Here is a 15,794-nt window from a genome sequence, read left to right on the forward strand (position 1 = left end):
ATTTGTTATCAAATAGTACAATTTATGATAATATAAGCGTGTATTTGTATGAGTGTACATGTATGATTGCGCCTTTGCGGTGTTGATGCTTGGAGCATTCCGGCGAGTTCGTGTACGCTGTTCGCTTGAAAGCTTCCTGCTTTTCTGCGTTCTTTGTGTGCTTCGCTGTGACATCTTTGGAATATTCCTGCGTGTTGCTCGCTTTTTATGGGTTTGTTGCCTCGAAGATCGCCATGATCGCCTCCGACTCAGCGTCATCAAAGGTGAGTTGATGTTTCGAATTCCCCTTGTTCGTCCATTGCGAAGCGGTGTACGGGAGCCCGGAAATGAGTTCAGCGCCTGTGCGTGTTTTCCGCGGGCCTCTTTTCTAGTTTTCATTCCTAGCACTATCCTTCCGTTGCGAGAATGGACGGTTTGCAAAATAGTGAGCGCCATCTGGTGCATAACAGGCAAAGCTGCAGTTCTCTGCGTGCGAGAGTATGTGGTTAGAGAGCGAGTTTCGTTCCTCGGCTGCTGCCTTGCCTCTGCCGCGGCAACTCCGTGTGTTCATGGCGTCAAAAATAATTGGAGACGCCGTCACTCCGTTCCAGTTTTCGTGCATTTCATAGACCTCCGACTTCTCGAAGCGTACCACTCAAACTGATCGCGTGTGGCAATATTTGCTTTCTATAACTGCCACTATTCGCCAGGCTCATCGAGGCTCGGCACTGAAGGAAGATCACGTTAAAAATATCGTATATTTGGGGCTGCTGATGCCAGCACGGGACTGATGCGAGCGAAATACACTCCTTCAACAAAGAGCAGAGTGCGCGTAGTCGAAACACGCTGCCGATGTGTCGCCGAGTGTCCGCACTTGGTTTCGCAGAGTGGCCGAGCACAGCGACCACTGTGCAAGGCGGCTAGCCTATTGGCTGCCGTCGGAGTATAGAGAGAACCAACCCTGCGTTCATTTAACCGCGACATAATCGTCCCGACGCTAAAATACTCACGAAAATGAACACTTTATGGCCCGCTCCGTTTCCATTACAAGCGCCGTCGGCTGCTTCTTCGACAACAGGGAGCTGCCGGCTCGAGCGATCGGCGGCTGCCGACAAAGTCAGTGCGCCGAGCGTGATGTTCCGCTTAGGAGTGTTTATCCTACTAATATGGCCCATCTGGAACAAAGTAAAGCTTCACGGAGCTGTTTGACTTGTTACGGCGGTCCTTTTTTCGCGCACGGCAAATACGGGAACGTCTCAAACGACGCGCCGGTGGGCCTCGCTCGCTGGCTGTGAGTGTCGCCGGTAACGAAGAAGCTTCTGCTAGGAAGTGAACGCATAGTTTTTTTGCTAGCTCTTTAACTCATGCATCAATATTAAAAGGCTAAATAAGAAATACATTTGGCTATCTGTAGACCGTCGGCAGAAAAGAGCAAACCAGCCGAACTCCGTCGCGCGGCGGTCGCTCCGCGCTGCCCGTCGGTCCCACCAACTGCCCTCGAATGGAGAGTTTCGATCACTTCAGTGGCGTAGTACCAGGCGCTGATTGTCATATGAGGCGCACTTTCGACATCACTTTGTAATATTCAGTATAATAACATGTCAGCGACAACTGAGTGACACCACTGTACATTCGCAAGCGCTGTCCGTCCTCGTCCATCTTGAACTTTCCCTGTTCCGGCAACATGCAGCTGCGTTTAAGGGTGTCTCGAAGCTTGCAGGCCGATATAACCTCGTAGCGCTGGCATATTACAATTCAGTAGCAGCAAGTAGCGCGATGAGAACTGGCTCTGCGAGGAGCGAGCAAGTTGTGTGCTGTGATGGCATCTCCGGCCGTCGCTTATCCATGCTGCTTTCCTCACCGGATAGCTCTTCTCGGACGGAAACGGAAATAAACTCGTGCTCCGTTTGCTAGTGAAACACTTTGTGCACAACACGCAGAACAACGAGCCGTCCTTTTCACGAAAATACCGCGATCAAAACCACCACAAACCGTCGTCTCAAGGCGCTCTATAGCTGCGTTGGTTGTTCGTCTGCTTCTCGTACCTAACCATGTAGAGGGCGCTCGTGACAGCCGTGTTCGCGCATGCGCAACAGTATTTTTGCAAACCGTCAATTGGTTGTACAGCACTAGATTTGTGATATATAACGGGGAGCTTTGTCCTGGTTTAACTTTACTCTCCGCTTGTGGTGACGTAAGGCAGCTATGTGGTGCCAGCTAAAACAGGGCTGTTGTACGCCATGATTTCGGATACGGTGTTCGAGCACCGATTGAGTTAGCCTTATTAATGAGCGCATAACAATGCGACCTGAAACCATCCGATCTGTACTGTAATCGAAGATATTTCGTTTGCGCCACGCTAGTACAAGGCGTGTGAGTGAGCTGTAGCAACAAAGGGGGGGGGGGGGTGGCGGTGGGATCAGCGAAAATGTATTCTGTTGCGCTGTTCCCTTCAGGATCGAGTGACACCGCGGTGCTTCAGCGCCACTATCTGTCACGCCGTGCGGCCGACGTTCGCGCGACCGGAAAACACAGAGGAGGCTGTCTCGCAATAATAAAAAATTTCAAGTGTGTACACGCGATTCTATGCGATACGTGACATACAATAGGGGTGATGCCACAGAGTGCTGCGAAATCACCGAGTTATACGCCTTGCCAACCGCGTGTGTTTTGTTTTCCACCTGTTAGCGCGCATTCAACTTTCTTTTTTTATCTTCTCCGTTCGGTGCCATCGAGTGCTTCGCCCAAACGGCTTCGCGTAGGTGCTCTGCATTCACGGAAAGGCAGATTTCATGGCACTCCAGGTCCTACTTTACTGGGATAGAACATTAAAGAAATGTAACAGCGTGAAATTTCAGCTTTTCGCACTTTAGTAACTGATTGATGTAACAAAGTTTTAAAATCAGTAAAGGAACGAGATAAATGCCTGGCATATCTGCCTTGTCGTCCCACTGTGTTTCGAGGCGGCATGTATATGTTATCGGCAACATAAACATCAATAATTAGCATTGTTTCTTGTGACCATAGAAGTAGCTAGTTATGTCGAAAAGCCATTTTTGCTTTGAATCCGAGCACTACACAGTGAGCAGATTGAAAGGGGAGCGCATCGTTGTGAACTAAATGACGACGCTTTGCCACAAGCTTGGAATAATGTTTTTTGTCGAAAGAGCAGGTCTGTGAAATTCTTTCTTTGAGTGTAAGCAAAACTTCAGTAGCATCAGGTAGACGGGGAGTAAAAGAATGTAACACTGGGGCCTTATATGAAGGAGCTGCCTTTAATATGTGGCCATAACAGTTAAGTAGATGCGTGGAAATAATTTTTAATATAAGTAGAGGAATGTGAAATAAATTATTTGACAAGCTCACACTGCCATTGGCAAGAGCAGCCACACTTTCGTGTATTCGATGACTAGTCATTTGTATCCGTCCATTTATGTCAGCCTAATGGTCCATGTAGCTCTTTTGATTCTCGCTTTTGCTGCATCGTGGCTTCACGTTTTAATACTGACATCTTTTTTCAGATTCAAAGTGAGCTGGGAGACGCCCCAGCTGGCACGCTAAAGGTGAATTCTTTGGTCATCCATTCTCTAGCGTCACCATGATCAAATACAGTGATGCCGTGAAAATGTATTGCAGGAAGCAGGAAAAAAAACATTGCTGATGCAACTGCAAGGCATTTGCTCCAGTGATCAATTGGTGCAGAGTGCCTTCATTAGGAGACATGGTGCCTTTAAGCACTCAGCTGAAAGACTTAACAACTGCACCGGGACTGGGAGTGAATTCAGTGTCACTTGTGAACATATTAAACGCAGAATGTGTCTTTTTCAGTGTATATGCCTGATATGAAACTTAGTGTGGACATTAGTGGTCTACATGAGTGAACATCTTTATAGTTTTACCAGAACGAAGGTATAATGGCCTATGTCATACAGCAGTGCACTGCTAGATGTATCAAACCAGAACAGCAGCACCCTTCGAGAAAGTTGGCTGAAGAACGAGCAATGATCGGGGCTTTCTGCATTTCAAGGGTCAAATTCCAAAAAGATTGATGCCGAGCTGGATGGTGCGAAGTGCCGGTCACCACATGCTCTATCTTGGCATTATGTCTTGTTAAGATACAGAAATTGCATCACTGCTCATAAATTGGAAATTGGAAGGTTGAGGGGAAGTGGAAGGGCTCCCCTCTGGAGCAGCCAGTGCATGCCCTTTGCTATACTGATAATCCTACCTTAATGAGAACCAGTGATGCATGTTAACCTATTACGCAGCCAAGTGCATTCCTTGTTTTGTATTAAGGGGACACTAATGACACCCTAAATGAATTTTAAATAAAGCATCGTCTTAAATAACTACTTCTGTAAATTTCTTGGTAGTTGCTTGATTATTAGAGAAAATAAAGCTCAAAGTTTAATTTTCTGAGTATCGCCCCAAAATCTTCGTGCTGACACCTCATTGTCACATCATGGATTCCAAGTATCTTTTCATACTTTGGTTGTATTGGTTCTGTAAATGTTCCTGACGCTTTTTATTTGGGTTTTTGGAATATGATGAAGAACATCTTTATTTGTAAAAAAAATTGCTACACCTGAACAGACGTCATCTAAATCCATGACGTCACAGCAAGCGGGTGTGGTAACTTCAAGGCAGCACTGCCACCAATCTTTCCTCTTGCTGCTTTTACAGTTTACTCGGCCTCTTGTCACGGTATGAGTGAATCTCTTGAATTGTAGGAAGGTCATGTACAGATACATCTAAAATAATTTTTCTCTATAGTGCTTTCATGCCGTAGTTGCTTAGGGGTGTTGGCACAGCTCCTCTAAGCACGAGGTCACAGGATCAAACAACCGCATTTTGATGGAGGATAAATACAAAACTGCCCAGGTACCTTGCAGCCTAATTTAGTAAAAATTAGTCCAGAGTTCCCCACTATGGCGTGCCTAAACATCAGATTGTCATTTTGGCACTTAAAATGCCAGAATTTAATTAATTTATATTTCTTTAGTGCTCCTTTAAGTGGTAGAATTCATGATCTCTGCAAAAACTCATGCTCAAAGTATTCTCCATAAAGATTAAATAAACAGTAGATATAAGTGTCTATTTATATATTGAATTGTGGTGATACGTGATGACTATTAGAACGGTGGTACAACAAGACAGACAGAATTGTAATACAATGTGTGACGGCACGATGATGCACATCGAGGAAATGACCGAATCTCCCTAGAAGTCCCTGACATGGACATCAACTGACTGTCCACAAACTTCTGAGTTCACTCCGTGATCTTGTGCAGCCTGTGCTTTGCGAGTCGATTAATTTAATTGAGGTGGTGGTTGGCACATACTGTCCTTGCAACTTATGTACATTTCATACAGTGGAGTGGAATCCTCACACATTACATCTGGAGCACAGCAAGTGAACATGATGTGTAGTGGTAATCTTAGTAATGATCGACAATCATGTCCCTCTTCGAGCTCCTAATGCTGCTTGCCAACACAAGCAGCAGCAGTTGCCCAAGATAGCGGGAAAGAGATTCATTGAAAAGTGGCATATGCCCAGGGTCGCATAACCAGTCACCCAAGCTGTTCTGACGGTTGATTTTGAACTCTTCCCTCAACATAGCAGACCAATCTCCCCATTAGACCATGGGCTACCTATTGACACAAATGGATGGGAAAATAGAGACCTGAAAATATGAAGTATCCTAAGAATGGTAATCACAATAAATAGTACTAGATGTGCATTAGCTCAAGCTCTTGGGTCAGTTGGTGCATGATGAACTTGAAAAAGGGGGGTACCAGCAAAACAAAGGACGCGCACACACGGAAGAGGCGTTAGACAGGGAGTCCGTGTCTAATGCCGTTTCCTTGTGTGCGTGTCATTTGTGTTTCGCTGGTACTCCCCTTTTTCAAGTACTAGATGTTTGGATACTTTGGTTTATTATTCTTGTTTGTGCTGGATTGTTCTCCTGAAACGTGGCATCCGGACAGCATAAGAAGCTTGTAAGAAGTCCAGTTTAGCATTCTAGATTTGCAACAGGTACTTTTTTAATTTATTTGCAGTAGAGCTGTTGTGTGAATGTGCTTGAAAGGCTTAAAACTGTTTTGCTAACATTTACTTAAACGTGCAGGTTCACATAGGTTGAAGGAGCGCACATTGAGAAGGTTATCCTGGCACAGCTTACCATGGCCTGCCATGGTGGACCAGGAAAGTTTGCAAGGGCCTTGCTTCACCATGTGTTCACAGAGGAGGAGCTCATGGGCCATTTGGCCTTTGGAAATAACACCAAGGGCAAAAAGGGCTCTTGACCCCACCAGGGTCAGTGCTGTTATAGGCAAGTACCATATATCCTTTCTGGTTGCATTTTTACATTCACATTTTTTTCTAAAATTATGAACTTGCCATTGGCATAACAAACGACTTTCAAGTAGCCCGTGTGTGCAGTTGTGTGCTACGATAGCCTACTATTTGGAATGACTGTTCATATGATCATAAGTGCGTAATGCCGCCATACACAAATGCTTCTAAAATTTGAAAGCTGCCTTCACTGCTGAAAGTTTTTAGTGGCTCCACCACATAACATGAGCTGCATTGGCGCATTAGCAGTGCTACATGGCTGTCATTGCAAGGAATAGTTGTCTGTGAAGCACGCTCCAAATCTATTGGCATGGACGACATGTTTAATTAGCCTGAAAGTGTTATTCTAATACACGAATTGCGGAGAAGCTATGCTCAAGTGTGGTTACTGCTCAGCTCGAGCAGGAGCACGTTCACCAAATTGCAGAAATCAAAACAGCTCTCCAGGTTCTGAGATGTGAAACAGTAGATTCACCAATTTTAACATACCACATCGAATTAAGGTTGCTCCTATATTGAAGGAGGTCCATGTGATGCCAGACAGCAGCCTTTTAGCAGAGGGAACCTGAGTGGTGTGGCAATTTTCTTTTGGTTGTTTCAATCAAAGAAACAACATGGACAGAGTTGCAAGCATTGCTGTCAACAGTACTACGTTTAGTGGGCGCTTACCCATTCTAAGCACTTAACCTATGACTCGTATTTATTAACGCACACTTTATCACTTTGTATTCTAAGATATGAAAAAAAATATTTATGTGGCTTTTCCCCATATACTTCAATAAATTGAAAATAGGCTCTTGGGGCCTAATGTATAAAGCTTCTTACAGTCCATCAGACATGTCCACTACTCCCATTCTGAAATTGTTAGAATTGATTCCTGCTTCCTTACTTCACCTACCTGTTAACATGGTTATGAACCATTGCCAAGTAGATTATGGGCTTAAAATAATCAAAAAGATGAATGGGCTTTTCTGTCGCTCTTGTTTAGCCCGTTGAGGGTCACATTTTGGGGAGAAATATGCCTCTCTAATTTAGGAGTTAATATTTTTTGTGGTTTGCAAATGCTCAAAACTTTCGAATTGAATAGTGTCCTATTCAATTTAGTCTTTGAATGGTCACTATTTGTAAATGTGAGTATTCTAATATTTCGAAACACCAATAAAACATGAAATTTGAGCCAAAGTACGGTAAATTTTCACATCCAATAACATAGTATAGACATAAAACGTAAGAACTTGTAAGAATAGCAGACCAGGCTACATTACTTAAGTAGCTGTACTTTGTACAGAAATCATTTATGCTTACTGAAGAGTCCTGTGCATGTGAAGAAACCTTTTGCTGCTCCATTTGTGCTTTTAATAAACAGCTCTTCATAACATAACAATGACAGAAACTTGCAAACATTAATAATACTAGGTTGTGAGCCTCATCTTACATTAATTGTGATATCAGCTGTTCATTATTCAGAAGCTATCCATTATTTGATTTGCTTCTAGCATTATTCGGTTCAGCCTCAAAAATCACTTTTCGTGCACTCTTAATATTTTTATTGCAGATTTAAGTTCTTCAGAGTGACGTTCCGAGAAAATGAAGTGGTAAATAATATTTTTAAATAACGATGAAGTGGCAATACCATTTCAGTATTTGCAGTTTTAGATGTTTTATTTTTTTATGCAGGATAAAGCAGCATAATTTTTTTGTGTAATGAAACTTACAAAAACTTGTGGCAACACTCCCAAATTACTGCAATGACAGACACCAAGGAGCTAAGTGAAAATCAGTTTTGGAGAAACCCATGGAGCGACAGCACTTTAAGAATATTTTCTAGAAGCCTCAGAAGGTTGCAGCACCTCCAGTGGGATGCTAGGCAACACTTTGTTCTGAAACGGCAAATTTTTCCAGAACGTTCCGTCACAGCCACAGATGTACGGCAGTAAAGCCTAAAAGGGTTAAAGAAGTCAGTCCTATGGCATATGGCTCTTAAAAGACAGCATTTCTTCGTATCTGTCACATTCTGCATGTTTCATGCTAAGCAGCTTGGTGCACAACTACATGGAATCCTCATTATAACAGTAATTCAATCGTTGAGGCAGAAAACATACTTTGCTGTAAGCAGTGTCTTCTTTAATGTAGAAAGTCCTAAGTCATTGTAAGGCGAGAAGTACATTCCGATTGCATGTGAACTCAGGAAACCTAATTTCAAATGAAGCTACACTCAATTGTAGTGACATGACAGTATTGTATTTGGAGCATGGAAAAGCACAGTTAAATGCTGCACATTTTAATTATGAAAGTTACAAGAAATAATTTAATTGTCAGTTCAGGTTTATTTATGAACAACATGAATTTTTTTCACCATTTTGTTTCTCAGCAAGCAAAGTTCACATCTTCGACATTGAGGATATTCGTAAAGTTATTTTGCTACAGTGTTTTGTTCCTCTTTGCCCTTTCCTGCATTTGACACTTAGTGGAGTCCCGTGCCACACAGAATCAATTTAAATGGTCATGCTGCAAAGCTGTACCCGTGGAAAGTTGGAATTAAGCTACACAAATACATAAATCAATTTCATTATAACAAGGGCATATTGCATGCCATTCTTTTGCATGTAGAAGTTGCTTTTTAAAACTTGTTCTGGCTTCTTGTTGTTGCAGGCTTCACGTGTCACGAGTTTCCTGGTACCAACATGCCCTATGTAAAGAACTCTGGCCTCGCTTCTCGCATGGGACCAATAGCCTCTCAAGAGCCCAAGTTGGACAGCTCAAACCAAAACACAAGTGTTGTGCTTTTGTAACTCTCGACATTTTTATGTTTTATGTTAGTCTCCTGAAGGGCTCAATTTGGATTTCTCAAATGAGCATACAAATGTTGTGCCTTTCTATGCCTTGACATTTTTATGTTAATTTTATTTATGCTAATTATGCAAGTCTCCTAAGAAGCCCACATTGGATTGCTTAATCCAGAATACAAGTGCTGTGCTTTGTTATAGTTCACTACACTTTTATGTTAGTTTTTGATATGGTTCCAGTAAGGATAGTGTTTCCTTATTAATATATTTTTTAAGTATCTTAAGTCATTTCATGCCAAACCACCCAATTTTGTCAAGAACTGTTCCACTATGGCAAAGCATCTCAAGTTTGCTTGATTTTGAGTAGGTACAATAAGAAAATTTTTGAGAAAATTTGCTTTCATACATACACTTGACTCATTCCAGGGCAACCAACCAGCGTTTTTTTGACCATCACAGATATAGTTGAAACTCCGAACTCTTGCTCCCCATTTATTTTCCTTCGCAAAAATTTTTTTGAATTTTGGCAAAAATTTATTGTTCTTGCCCAGCTAATCTAGAAGGCACTGATACACGTTTCTTTTGAAAGGGAAATTGTATGATCCAGATATTCATATGATGTTCATGTCAAGAGACAAGTGGTGTGACTGCCAAAATTTGCAAAGTTTGAATTTTCTTCTAATGTAGGGAAGTACAGAAGGCACAAAATAAATATAAAATCAGACTGGTTGACTTGGGATAGCTGCAAAATATTTCAAGCCTTGTAGGTTCAGTTGATCAGCTAAAAAAACTGAAAGTTCCAATTTTTTGCAAGAAGCTTCGTGTTGAAGGTAAAAAATTAGCTTTGGAGGTTGGCACAAAAGTATGTCGCCCATCGTTACACAGCCCTACATGTCTGCTATGCATGTGACAAGTAACAAAAAGGTATTCTTTAAGTGCAATAAATTATTTTCTCTAATGTTCATTTGTGGATCACACATACAGCATAAATATAGCATAAATATATGAAGCCATGTCAGCTAGCAAGGAAAGATTAATATAATTAGCCACAAAAACTACTCAACAAACTGACTGCCTTTTTTATCATTGCGAAGGCAGGTGACGTCAAGCGCTACAGGTGCAGTCTCAACTTGTATTTTTTAACATGAATGCAAAAAGTGGTCGCCAGTGGTGTCTGACCACATCAGACTGAACAAGGCAAATATGACTTTTATAGGTGAACACGTTCTGGCTCTGAAACAGTGGTAGCAAACAACACCACAAGAATTTGTTCACACTTATGTAGGTTTTCAGTCTTAATTATGAAGGTGTTTTCTACTTGCATCATCATTGGGCTCCAGGGAGCAGGGCACGAAGTGTCCTGCTCCCTCTGTGTTGCATTGCAGTGCGACATGCCCTTTAAAATGCTTTGTATGAACAATATCAGCGCTCTTCCTGGATTTACTGTCTACATAATAGCCGATATTTTTTTTTTGTAAACTGCATGAAAGATATCTTTTAACACTGCAGGATTCCCTCACATATTAATACGTACGAGGTCTGTTAGAAAAGTATTTGACTTTTTTTTTTGCAGACACCTGATGAATATGAAACAAGCGCGTTTTCATCAGCCACCCTTGAACCTTTTCGCGCATGCACGAATTTTTTCCCGCCTGCCAATAGCGTGAATTGCTGGGACGCAGCATTTGAATGAGGTAGTACACAGTGCTCTCGTCGTTTTTTTATTGCAAGGAAAATGGCGGAGCGACTGGAGCAGTGCTACTGCGTCAAATTTTGCCAGAAACTGGGCGACAGCCACGTGGAAACCATTCAGAAGATTCAGACTGCTTTCGGTGACTGCGCTATGAGCAGCACACAGATTAAGGAGTGGTACAACCAGTTTAAAGACGACCACGCATCGGTGGAGAGCGAGCCACGCTCCAGTCGGCCATCAATATGCCGAAATGACCAGGTCATTGCCTAAGTGAGCCCTGTGGTGATGCGGGACCGTCGTGTGACTATCCAAGAAATTGTGGAAGAGGTGGGCATCAGCACATTTTATCCACATTCCATTATCACCGAAGATTTGGCCATGAAGAGATTTGCCCCGAAATTCGTTCCCAAGCTGCTCATGGTGGAGCAAAAGCAACTTCGTGTTGAAGTCTCACAGACATGCTGGATTCCACAAACAGTGACCTCAACTTCACGAACACCATAATCACTGGTGACAAGTCTTGGATGTATGTTTATGACCGGGAAACCAAATCCCAGTCATTACAGTGGAAGCATTCCACGTCACCAACCAAAGACCGCTAAGTGCGCATCAACGTTAAAGTGTTGCTGACTGCTTTCTTTGACTCCTGCAGTGTGGTACACCACGGGTACGCACCACAGGGTCAAACAATCACTAAAGACTACTACAGGGATGTCCTCCATGGCCTATGTGATGCTGTGTGGCGCAAGATACCAAAGTTGTCAACAGGAAATTGGCGCATCCATCACGACAATGCTTTTCTCGCACTTGATTCAGACTCTTTTGGCGAAAAACCAGACTCCTGTAGTTCGACAGGCTCCTTACTCTCCTTATATGGCCGCCTGCGGCTTCTGGCTATTTCCCAAAATCAAGAGGCCATTGAAAGAAGCACAATTGCAGACAAGAGAAGACATTATGGCTCCAACGACAGCTGAGCTAAACTCCATTCGGAAAGAGGCCTTCTCGGAATGCTTCTAACAATGGCAGCACCGCTGGGAGAAGTGGCTGGAGTCCCAAGGAGACTACTTTGAGAGTGATTAGGTTTCCAACGCTCCAGTTATCCCAGTTTTTTTTTTCTTCAGCCAAAGGTCGGATACTTCTCTAACAGACCTCGTATTGATATTTTATGTGTAATGGCTGTATGGTTTACCTGGCCCACACCAAACACAAGCCTCGTTGCGTTAGAGCATGTGTCCCTTGGCAATAAAATGGAGACACTAACACCGCTTCTCTGTCATCTGTGTGGAGACGAAGCCAGCTTTGTGGTCTGCATTCCCAGCCGGCAAGCAGTGCGCACATCCGAGAAAAGTCGGTGCTGACAAAATTTCAAAAAAGAATTTCTCGCATTTAAAAATAATGCCTTTTTTAACTTCACACATGCATAGCAGACATGTAGAGCTATCCAATAATGTATCACATACTTTTTGGCCAACCATGAAAGCTGTTTTTTCCTTCAACATGAAGCTTCTTGCAAAAGATTAAAATTTGTTTTTTTTTTACAGGCGATTAGCTGAACCTTCAAAGCTTCACATTTTTTTGCTATACTATGTCACCTGGGCTACCATTCTGTATTTAATTTCTGTCCTGTGAATTTTCGTTACGAAAAAAAAAACTAATGGATTGCAATTTGACTCATTTCTTGCCGGTGCCGAAAGCAATTGAAGTATTCAAATATTTAAAAAATTGGCTATTTTGGCAGTTGCATCACTTCACCGTATTTCCACGCACACCATTTGAAGGCCTCGATCAATACAATGTTCATTTGAAGAAGAATGTTGATTGATGTCCTCTAGCTCAGCTGAGCAGGAAAACTAAACTGTCACCAAAGTGCTACAAAATATCTGGCAAAAATAAATAAAAGTGGGTAACGAGTTTTGAACTCTAGTAAACATATAGTAATGTTTCAGCTATATGTGTGCTGTCAAAAAAACGCTGGTCGATTCGGCATGGAATCGCACACCTGCAAGTGCATCTGTGCCATTGTCAGAGTTCAATAAAAACTGCATTTGACATAACTTTGTAAAAATAACTTATTGCCTTCTAAAATACATGAGTAAAATTAATAGGTATAAGTCGGCTTAAATTTAAAATGCAACGAAAGATCTCTGGTAATGGCAATGATGTGCCTTTCATGTTTGCATTAAACCATATCTTTTTCTGAATTCTTTCGTTATTTTTTTGTGGCAGTGAATAAAATTGTAATGGAACTCTCACAAGGAGTAACTTTGATTCCAGCACATCACTAATAGCTGTTTTTTTTTCCATATAAAAATCTGAAGTACTTAATATGAATAAGTCGCTTGATATGGAATGACCTGCGCAGGAACGTTATCATGGCGGAAAACACAACTGGATCATGCAACAGCAATGCAGCATAATAAATTGCTCCCATCAGCATCACTTATTGTGATTGCCATGTTTCAGAAGTATGTAACGTTTACCGAAATTGGCACATACCATTCAAGCAACAAATAAGGATTGTACAGTGATCCTTTTTCAGTTTTACAGATCTTTAAGTTGTCTGTGCCAGGTAGCATAATTTTTTTTCTTGAGCTGGATTATTCAGAGGTGGACATTACTAGCACAAGAAATGGAAACATTAAACTGATTCTCATAAATTTATTAATTCACTTATCACATCACGGCACATATTTCAGTTTGCAAATTGTAGCCAGTGATTTTGAAAGACATATTCACTTGAAATTAATTTCCAGGATGACACCAGTTGCGAAATTTTTCCATAAATGTGAGAAATACATGGGCATTCCGGTTACTTTTGTGCTTCAATGCGTAACAGTGCCTTCTGTTAAAAAAAAGTAAGTGCTACAGCAGTGCATTTCTACAGCCAGTTTGATGGCATGTGTCTCGTTACTGGTGTCATTCTGGAAGTTCGTTCTAAGTGCATACACCTTGTAAAATTACCGTCTACAATTTGAAAAGCTTTATTAGGAACTGAGTTTTTCTTAATCATCTGACTATGGTGTCTTGATTTCTCATGCAAATAATGTTTGGCACTCTGTATCTAGAATTATGTTAGCTGGAACAGTCCGTGTTTAATAAATTCCATGAAACTTAAAGATAACCACCCTGCATATCAGGTCTCAGTTGAGTGCTGTGGGCTCAAGCAAATCGTGCCATGGTAATAGTACCACTGGCTCCCAAATAGAGAAAGCAAGTGCCTTTTTTGAGTGCTCTTATTAACAGTCATGTCAGTCTGCTTCTACATTTAATTTAGGTATTTATTTTTAAAAATTTATTTCTTTTGAGAAATGTGTTTTACTTGAGGGCCACACAGACTACATCTTCAGTATTCTGTTTTGTTATGGTGTCAAGCTGCAGGAAGTTTGTACTGTGCAATAGTTTTTAAGAAGTTTCTGATGTGCTCAAACTACAAATGGTTGTACATTTACACAGATGTTTGTTTACAAATAAACAGTTCACCTAGAAAAATGGTTTTTGTCTGCATCAGTTCAGCACTCTTAATATTGTGGAGGTCCATCCACTCTGACAATTGAAAAAAGTGGCATAACAGTACTGCTAGCAGTTTTACAATATGGTTTATTACAGGCGATCTGGGAGCATGCTTTTGAGCCCAGGGTGGCAGAGGCCTGCGATACAAAACCCCTGTATTTAAATTTTATCCCTGCCCTCTCACAGCAAACATACCAACGTGACATCAAAGGTAATTATATGCAACATAGCTCAGCAGTATTTTAAGGAAAGTGCAGGTTTAAACTGCTAAATACCCAGTGGGGCATAAAGGGCTTTCAACATAATTTGTGTTGATGTTCAACAGATCTGCAACAATTCTTCCATGGGCTTTCAATATTAATGAACAACACATTTCAACAACACATCAATGGGCTTTCAATTTTGAGACAACACATCTTCAACAATGCTTCAATGGGCTTTCAACATTGACAAAGAACACATTTCAACAATACGTCAATGGGCTTTCAAGTTTGAGCTTCAACAATGCTTCAATGGGCTTTCAACATTGACAAACGACACATTTCAACAATACGTCAATTAGCTTTCAATATCGACAGGCAACACATCTTCAACAATGCTTCAATGGGCTTTCAACATTGATGTACACCATAGTTTCAACGATATGCCTACGATCTTTCAAATTGAGAGGCCACAATGATGTTTCGACAGAATGTCGCGGGCCAATTATCAACACTTGTCAACAATTTCCTCAATGCTGTTTCAACAATTCCCCAATGATCTTTCAAGGTCATTTGTTGACGTTGAACAATGATATCTCAATAACCTTTCAACAATTTTTTTTGTAAGGGCTGCTAGTTCGCTTAATGACCCTAATTAACTCCCCCAACAAACACACATACAAATTTTAACGATTGCATATCTTGCACCGCATTCAACCTATGAGCAGTACGTTTGTCTTCTGCCAAGATTACCGGCCTGCATTAAAGGATGCGCTAGATCATAACCAACTACGCAGATTGGCAGCTCAAGGCATTTCTTTTTCTTTTTTGTTCTTTTAAACATCAAGCGGGTAGGTGACGGTGTCACTATACGCGTAGAGCAAACAAAGTAGGCGGGTAGTTCGTACAATGGCACCAGGTACAGTGTACATTACAGAAATCTTATTTATGACGTCCAAAATAAAAAAAAATTCTTGTGATTACTACTTGCCGGTCACACTATATACTACCTTGGTATAACTGCAGTTGGTGTAACGGTAGAGTTGGATATATTACTGACTAAACAAGGCAATCACTACTACTAATTGGTCTCAGCTACCAATTACAAACACAGTTAGCACCGCCAGATGCAGTGCTTATAGACTACAAGTCATATATCGCGCCAGAACTGACATAATCCAGAGTGGGTCCTATACATGTGTTATAGGCTATAGAAACAGTGTTATACGCAAAAAATCAACCGTACTGCCACACCAACTGCAGTTATACGA

At 41.6% G+C, this 15,794-nt stretch overlaps 1 long non-coding RNA gene across 1 annotated transcript; it reads left to right on the forward strand.

Annotated features, from left to right (window-relative positions):
* Positions 1 to 67: 67 nt before the first annotated feature.
* On the forward strand, positions 68 to 14,302 carry LOC139051814 (uncharacterized). The gene is made up of 4 exons (XR_011509566.1): positions 68 to 263; positions 3,501 to 3,542; positions 6,108 to 6,311; positions 8,987 to 14,302. It is a non-coding gene; the product is annotated as an uncharacterized lncRNA (long non-coding RNA).
* The last annotated feature ends 1,492 nt before the right edge of the window (positions 14,303 to 15,794 follow it).

Source organism: Dermacentor albipictus, unplaced genomic scaffold (assembly GCF_038994185.2).
Source record: "Dermacentor albipictus isolate Rhodes 1998 colony unplaced genomic scaffold, USDA_Dalb.pri_finalv2 scaffold_14, whole genome shotgun sequence".
In the NCBI taxonomy this organism is placed as follows: domain Eukaryota; kingdom Metazoa; phylum Arthropoda; class Arachnida; order Ixodida; family Ixodidae; genus Dermacentor; species Dermacentor albipictus.